This window comes from Ictidomys tridecemlineatus, chromosome 6 (assembly GCF_052094955.1).
Source record: "Ictidomys tridecemlineatus isolate mIctTri1 chromosome 6, mIctTri1.hap1, whole genome shotgun sequence".
Classification (NCBI taxonomy): Eukaryota; Metazoa; Chordata; class Mammalia; order Rodentia; family Sciuridae; genus Ictidomys; species Ictidomys tridecemlineatus.
Window position 1 is genome coordinate 8591513 of NC_135482.1, and position 9272 is coordinate 8600784.

The following is a 9272-nucleotide window of genomic DNA, read 5'->3' on the forward strand; positions in this document are numbered from 1 at the left end:
TATTTTGAAAGAAGATCTTGCTCAAATGCCCAGGCTGATTTTGAACTTCAATCTTCCCTCAGCCTCCCGAGTAGCCGGGATGCTGGCCCACACTGGAATTTGAATTCAGTCTGACTCTGGAAAAAGCCTGCTGTGTGAGCCAGCTCCTGACACTGTAGCAAAATACTGGAGACAGTCAGTTCTCAAAGAAGATATTTATTTGGGCTCACGGCTTGGGAGGCTGCAGTCAGTGGTCAGCTGCCCTGTTGTTCTGGGGCTGTGGCTGGGCAGCACGTCATGGGGGGCATGTGGCAGAGCCAAGCCACCCACCTCATGGCCAGAAAGCAAAGAGAAAGAGCCTGGGGTCTCACAGTCCCCTTCGAGCACACTCCTAATGACCTAAGGACCTCCCATGGCCCCCTCCACCAACACTGCCACCCTCTCCCAGTAGAGTCCCTCTGGGGACCGAGCTTTTAACACAGGGCTGTTCAACATCCAGGCTGTGGCACACAGATGCCACACGAGGCGTCTGTGATTGGGTCCCCTGTCCTTTCAGGATATCAAAACAACAGCTGGTGGAGGAGTTTCCTGTTGTACACCGACTCCCTGCCGAGAAGCCCGGGAGAAACGAGGGCATGTTTGAGACGTCCAAGGGGTGCCGAGGTGTAGCTCAGTGGTCCAGTGTCGCCTGTCATGTGTGAGGCACTGGGTTCAATCCTCACACCACATAAAAGTAAATAAAGGTACTGTGTGGTACTGAGCGTCCATCTACAACTAAATAAACACTAAAAAAAAGGCGTCCAGGGAAGGCACCAGGAGGAGCCGACCACAGGCGGTTTGAGGGACACCAATGTGAGGGTGAGAGAGCAGAGGGCAGAGCCCGCCTTCGCAGGCACCTCCCACAAATGGCTGTGTCCGGCAGCTGGCCAACTGTCCTAGAAGTCAGATACCAAGGAGGTGTAGAGCGCCCAGCTGGGAACTCCAGGTTCAGGAGGAGGCCCTCGGGCCAAGGACCCAGACTTTCAGGGGGCCCCAAAGCGTTAGTTTGTTATTATTTTGTGTTCCGGGGGTGAACCGGGGGCACTTTACCACTGAGCTGCATCCACAGTCCTTTCTATTTTTTATGTTGAGGCACAGTCTTTCTTGTTAAGTTGTTGAGGCTGGTCTCCAACTTGCAACCCTCCTGCCTCAGCCTCCCGAGTCACTGAGATGATAGATGAGCCACTGCACCCAGCCAGGGTCACAGCTTCACAGTAGGTACCCTGCAAACATCCAACCCTTCTGTGGATTACCAGCTTCCATTCCATTCATCAACTGAATTACAGAATCAGCCAGTTCACCGGCAGCTTTCTAGAAGCAAGATGAATTCTTTCTGAAGAAAGAAAATATTATTTTACTTTTTTTCCCCCTAAGGTGAGGTCTCACTACATTGCCTCCTACTCTGGCTTCCCGAGTAGCTGGAACTACAGCATTGCCAGGCTTGTAAGATATTTGCCACACATGATTTGGCATTCAACAGAAAGTTATCACATATCCAGAAACAAACTGAATGGCTGAATTTCCACAGGGGGGAACAAAATTTAAAGTCATCTGATAAAACTGCATAGAAATAAACACACACGGGTAAAAGTGGAGGGAATCTGGATATGATCACATCTGTGTCCATACCTTGGTGATGTTTTACTCAGGTAAGAACTCAAGAGATCTCACTTTGATACACACACACACACACACACACACACACACACACGCACGCACACACACACACACACACACACACACACACACGCACACACACACACACACACACACACACACACACACACACACACCAGAATGGAATCTACAATTATCTCAAAGTAAAAAATGAAAAATTAAGAAATACAAAAATAAGAGATCCAAATAGTGGAGTTATAAGACCCTTGAAAGCAATTATGAAGTCACATTCATAATTGAAACCCTGGAAGGCTATTCTATTTGAGACATTAGAGAACAAATTGGAGAATTTCAACAGAGAATTATAGACTGTGAAAAAAGAACCAAATGGAAATCTGAGAACTGAAAAATACACCACCCAAATTTGTGAACTTAATAGATTTAACAACAGGCCAGATGCAGGGAGGAATTTCTCTATTCAAGAAATCAAACGAAAAAGGGGAACATGGAGTGCCGAGAAGGGTTCAGCAAACATCAGGCACCGCGCAAAAGCCTGACACACAGGGAGTCCCGGGAAATGGGAAGTGGGATCAGGGCAGAAATGATACTAGAACACAAGGTGTCTAGGAATGTTCCTCAAACCACCGAAATACAGTAAGCCACAGGTTCAAGAACCTCAGGAACTCCGAACGTGGGAAATGCTGAGCTAGACCACAAATGAGGGCCTGAACGTGAAAAAACCGTAAATCAAAGACAAGAGGAAGATCTTAAAAGCACCCAGAGAAGGATGTTCTACTTTCCAAGAAGCAACAGCAAGGATAGCTTCCTGCTGTGACTTGAATGTGTCCCCTAAGCTCACGTGTTAGAAATGCAACCCCAGTGCAGCAGCTCAGGCAGGCAGGTTCAACAAGGGAGTGGAGGTCACAGGACTCTGCCCCGTGGGGCACTAATGTCATGGTGGCCAAGGTGGCTCCCTCTGGTTCTGATGCTCTTCCCCTTCCCTCCCTGCTCAGCCGTGGGATGCACAGTCAGATCGCCTTCACCAGCTGCAGGTGCCGTGCTGTTGGCCTCCTCAGCCTTAGAACTGTGAGAAATAAACTCCTGTTCCTTATAAATCACTCTGTCTTGCAGAGTACAGTGCTGCAAGCCTGTAATCTCAGTTACTCTGGAGGCTGAGGCAGGAGGATTGCAAGTTCGAGACTAGCCTCAGAAACTTAGCATTTTTCATTAAAAAATGAAAGGGCTGGGGATGTGGCTCAATACTAAGATGTCCCTGTGTTCAATCCCCAGTACCAAAAAACTAAAAACTACCAACTCAGTCTCAGTTAAAACTCAGCACAAAATGGAGTAAGTCAATAACTTTTCAATAAAAGGAAGGGAGAAAGGAAGAAATCTCCCAAGTGCTGGAAGGAAATAACTGGCTCCACAGAATTCTACATTCACTGAAAACATCCTTTAGAAATCAAGAGAGAGGACTCTGAGCCAGGCATGGTGTGCACTCCCATAGCCAGCTTGGGAAGTGAAGGCAGGAGGAGTGAGAGTTCGAGGTCGGCCTCACCAGCAGAACTTCCCTGAAGGAAATACTAAAGAAAGTGCATTGGGGGGAGAGAAAGTAACCCCTGAGGCGAGCATGGAGATTCCTATGGAGACCACCAAAAAGGATGGCTGTGTACCAAGCTAAGTAAATGCTGATGGAAAAAAGCAAAAGCAATTACGTCTTGTGAGGTTTCAAACCCAGGACGCCAACAGGAACCAAAGGTGGGGGGAGACACACTCAGGTAAAGTAGTTCAGTGTCCTTCCTTTGTCCTGGAAGTAGCAAAAATATGAATTTACATTAAACTTTAACATGCCTAGGAGCACTGTTATTTGTCCTATGGCGTCACTAAAAGAACTGTGTATCAACATGGGACTCACAAGTTATTACAGAAAAAAAAATGGAATGATAAAAATTCAAAAGAAGACCAAAAAGTGAGAGAGAAAAGGTGGGACCATAGAAAACAAATGGCAAATTTGCTGATTTAATCATGAATTTAGAGAAGACTATCAGACAATGCACAGATCACACACCCTAGCCCTGGAAGGTGAGGAACTGCCTCCAACGCCCATCTCAGATGACACCTCCCTGGCCATTGTTTTTGGAGGTGTCAATCTTTTGTCACTGAGTTTAAAGAGCCAGGTATTAGGAATAAGATTATGCATAAAAGTTTCCTAAAAATTCCCAGATGGTTGCAGATACAGATAAAGTATGTGATATTTTAGAAACTTAGTGGGGAAAAGTAAAGTGGTATTTTTATGTAAAGCCTTGACCTAGTGTTTAAAAGCCTAATCGTGGGCTGGGGATGTGGCTCAAGCGGTAGCACGCTCGCCTGGCATGCGTGTGGCCCAGGTTTGATCCTCAGCACCATATACCAACAAGGATGTTGTGTCCGCCGAGAATTAGAAAATAAATATTGAAAATTCTCTCTCTCTCTCCCTCTATCTCTCCTCTCTCTTTAAAAAATAAAAATAAAAGCCTAATCGTATTAAGAACTTGTTACTGCTCCAGTACATAGGAGAGGTCTAAAGTGTCACAGAAGTTGTTTATGCTTAAATTGTGTGTGTCAACGATCAGGAAAAATAGAGTGGTTATTTTTCCTAAGTGAAATAACTCTTCTCTCCACCCAAATTTCTTCTCTGAAGTTGCTGGCATTTGGGTCAAGGTTTTAGTAAAAGCTACATTTAATGACAGTAGCACAAAAAAGGTCAAAGTAAATAAAATAAATGTAATGTGCATGAGTAATTACTTTAAATACAAAAAGATAAATATTCCAATGAAAAATTAATGTCAAACTGAATTTAAAATTTTCATTTGAAAGATTCAAATTAAAAGGATAAAAAATATATATACTGCAAAAATACTGAGTAAAAGTTGGTACACTTAGTGTAAAGTACACTTTAATACAAAAAGCACTGCTGGGGATAAAAGGGACACTTCATGATGATAAAGAGTCAGTTTGGGGGCTGGGGGTCTAGCTCAGCAGTAGAGCACTTGCCTAGCATATGTGAGGCCCTGGATTTGATCCCAACACTGCAGTCAATCTCTTAGGAAGATATAACTATTATAAATTTGAATTTATAATTTATCTTCCTAAGAGATATTATAAATTTGAATGCACATATGAACATAGCTCCATATATATAAAATAAAAAGTGACAGAACCAAAAGGAAAAATCTAGAAATCCAAAATCATAGTGAGGTAGTTTAACACACCTCTTTCAATAACTTGTAGAACAGACAAAAATATCAGTGTGGGTACAGAAAATTTAAACAAAATGATCAACAATTTTGACCCAACAAAGTAACTACAGAATAGACATCCTTTGCAATTTCACAGGGAAAATTTACTGATTATGACAGGACAAAATAATACCTCCTTCCCAAAGAGCACCACACCCTAATCCCCAGAGACTGTCACTATGTCACAAGGCATCTGGGTTTGGATATTAATCGTCCCCCGAAAGGCTGATGTGTTGAAGACTTGGTGTCCAGCTGAGGGTACTATTGGGAGCTGCGGGAGAGGTGGAGGAAGGAGGGCATTGGGGGCGCATCCTTGAAGGGTGCTTCTTGTCCCCAATCCCTTCTGCAGCTCTCTCTGTTTCCTGGCCACCCTGAGGTGAGCAGTTCCGCCATGTTGCTTCTGCCTCACCACAGACCTAAGAGCAATGCAGTCAGATGACCATGGGCTGAAACTTCTGAAACCAAAATAAAGCTTTCTCTTTACATAGTTTTTCTCAGAAATTTTGTCACGGAATGGAAAGCTTAGTGACAGGCAATGGCAAAGGAAATTAAGGCTGCAGATGGAATTACTGTGGCTAATCAGAGGAAACAGGATCCTGGATTGTCCAGATGGCCCCAACGTCATCACGCGTGTGCTTAGACACGGAGGAGGAAGGCGGAAGAGCCCGTGTCAGAGAGAGGCAATTGGAGACTCAACCAGTGGTTGCTGGCTTTGAGATGGATGGCGCCATGACCCAAGAAGGAACCCCTGGAAGCTGGAAAAGCAAGGAAACAAGAGTCTCTCTTAGGAGGGATGCAGCCCTGGGGACACTGATTGTGGCTCAACAGGACCATCACAGACGACAAGTTTGTGTGGAGTCACTAAGTCTGCTATAATTTGTGTGGCAGCAGCAGGAAGCTAAGGCACAGCTGATTGTATGCCAGATGAAAGCAAGTTTCAATAAACTCTAGAGAATGAAAGCACACGGGGTGCGAAGCCAGATATCAATAATAGAAGAAGCTACATGACGCCCAGATGTTCACAAACGAAGCCAAACACAAATGACTCACCGATCCATGAATGTGGATCAAGGAAGGGACCTCCTTGATTAGACCATTTGAGCCAGATGACAACGAAAATATGGAATACCAAAACGTGTGCGATGCAGAGGGAAATTTTTATGCTGAGAGGGAAATTTTTAGCCTAGAAAGTGTATGTTGGGAAACAGGAAAACAAACAAAAAGAAGGAAATAATAAAGATAATAGCAGAAACCAATAAAATAGAAAATGAAAAAATACTATAAAGAGAATAACATCAAAAGTTGGCTCTTTAGAAACAAGGAATCAGAATGGTTAAATTTCAGTGAACAGGGCAGGAGGAACAGGCAGGGAGAAAGTTCTGGGACCATGAAGTAGGCTACTTAGGGGGCTGAGCCAGATTGGGAGCCACCAAGAATGAGCCCCAGGGAGTTGTGACACAGATTTGTCACAGCTAGCATGGAGCCAGCTCTGCTCTGGGAAAGGACACAAGCCATGAGCTGAGTCACACGTCCCACCATGAAGCATAAAGGGGCCTCGAGAGCCTGCTGTCTGTTGGGTCCTGTGAGGAACACAGGGTGGAAAGATGAAGAGGACTAGGTCCTGCTCTCCTGAGGAGGAGGCAGAATTAAACCACAGGGAACAGAGGGGAAGGACAGTGACAGAAACATGCACCACATCAGGCGGGAACACAAAGGGCTCTTCTGGTTACACATGATGGGATCCCAACGTGGCAAAAGCTTATGAACTCCTCGAACAAAAGGAGGGTGAAGGAGGAGCAGGGGCAGGGTGTAAGCAGGGAGGTGAGAACAGCCTGGAGGGTGGGGAGAGGAGGGAGAGTCGGCGTCTGGGGCACAAAGCTCACAGGACAGAGCAGCAAGAGGAGATACAGCAACCAAGAGAATGAGAAGGTAAACTCCACTTCATATGATGTGTCAAGACGCATTCCACTGTCCTGTATGACTAATTAGAACAAATGAAAAAGAGAGAGATGTGGGTACCACGGCCCACACGAGGGGCCTTGACTGCCAGGTCACGGCTCGTGGATGTCACTTAGCAAGCGCTGGGGCTCTGTGGAGGAGGGAAGTTGTTAAACAGGTGGGACTGGTATGGAGAATGATTAGACAGAGCACAGCCAGGATCGTGGTGTGGTGCCTGTGGGGAGGGCCCCGAGTGTGGCCAGGAGGGCCTGTACTGGGAGACAGGAGTCAGACCTAGCAGATGTGACTGGCCAGAGGTGGGCTATGTTTATCAGCTTTGGGCTGTGACAAAATACCTGACAAGAAGAGCTTAGAAGAGGAAAAGTTCATTTTGGCTCATGGTCTCAGAGGTTCAATCAATGGTCAATTGATTCCATTGCTCTGGGCCCAGCTGAGGCGGACATCAAGGAGGAAGGGTGTGGCAGAGGTGCGCTGCCCACCACGTGGTGGCCAGGAAGCAGGGATGGAGGGGAAAGGACCAGAGGAAAGACCCACACTTCCAGGGCCCACCCCTAGTGACTCACCTCCTCCAGCTAAATCCCACCTGCTTACAGGTACCACTCAATCCGTCCATTCAAATCAGGATGACTGGGGAATGAGATGGAAGGAAACCCTGCTATCGAGGAGTAGGTGATTCGAGGTAGCAAGAGATTTGAGAGCGCTGGTGAAGCACAGAGGGCAAAGGAAGAAAAGCCCCAGAAAGGGGCCAAAGGGAGGGAGGTCTGTGGAGATGCAGGAGAGGGTGTCAGGATGGAGCAGCAACTCTCAACCGTGGGTGTGCACCCATGTGCCTGGGAAGGTCCATGTTCCTGCCCCTCACCATTCTGGTGCAGTGGGGCCTGGAATCTGCACTGTAGAGTTCTACAGGCGCTGCCTCCATGCTAGAGCTGCCTGAGAGGGTCATGGAGAGCAGATTCCAGCCTACAGGGTGATGGAGGCAGGAACGTAAAGCTGGAAAGTGGGGCTTTCAGATCCCACGGCTCAGGAGGTCACTGGCAACTGTGAAAGAGGCAATTTGGGTGGTGTTGTGGGAGTGGAAGCCAGATTGCAACAGGCTGAAGACTGAAGGGGAGGTGAGAACGAAGACAGCAGATGTGGACCCCCTGCCGGAGGAGTCTGGGTGAGAGGCGGAAGTGAGAGCATCATCTCACTCAAAGGCCACCTTCCATCTCCCAGAGCGAGCTGGCAAAGAGGACTAAGGAGGCTGAGTGACACATTCCATGGACCCTCACAACGTGCCAGGGCTGCAAGCTGGGAACAGCAAGGACCTAGTGCACTTCAAGCTGCCAAGTCTCAAAACCAAAATCATTGTAGCTGCCTTCTGTCTACACCCTCCAAATTTAGCCCACTGTCCTCACCACCCAAGTACTCTTCTTGGATCTTAAATAAGACTTGTTACTGCCCTGCCTGAAATCCTCCAACAGCCAATATCCCCCTCACTTGGGGGAGGACTGGAGTTCCTGAACCCAGCATCTGAACACCTTCTGTCTACTCCTACTTCCTTCTGGATCCTCACTCCCCTGGCCTCCCACCTGCACTACATTTGCTCTACATCCAAGCTTCACGGGAGCCTCCAATAGTCCCCCATGAACTATTCTGTCTCTTGGGCTGAGGATATGGCTCAGTTGGTGGAGTGCACGCCTCACATGCACAAGGCCCTGGGTTCAAGCCCCAGCCCCACACTAGCAAAAGAAAGAATTGTTCTGTCCCTACTGATCTGTGCCTTTGGTGGAATCAAGGTGCTCATCTTGCTCCTCTCTGAATCACTAACACCTGGCCATGGCTGAGCTCCCAGTAACTGCCAGGGACAATAGGGGTTCAACCCCAAAGTAAGCATGAAGTAAATGTTTAAAATTATGGAGTCCCTCACGCACCCTTTGATCCGCCCAATGTAATCTGCAATGTAATCTTCTGGCTCTTCCTCCTCCCCTTCTCCTAATTTTCGTTAATTGTCCTCCCGAGAGAGCGACCAGGACTGGGCGACCTTGGAGGAGGGTGTGGCGCGATGGAAAGAGCACCTGGGTTCTTCTCCAGCGTCATTATCTTGTTTCGTTTAAGTGGTTCCTTAGCTTCACTTTAGTTCGGGAGGGAACGTGGATCCTACCACCTGAAAGTACTGAGGTGAGAACTGAGTAGGCTTCTGAGAGCCTAATAAAGTAGCAGCTCAGTGTCACGACGCCAACAAAATTTGCATTTGTTATTTCAAATATCGAAAAAAGCCCAAGGTAATACCGCTTCTCCCAGTTCGTCCGAACCGAGAACTTCTGTCTGTCCCTGGCTCCTCGGGCACACTTAAGACGACTATAAGCGAAGCCCCGCCTCCCTAGCCTGTAAGTCACGCCCCCTTCCGTGCAAACCCGT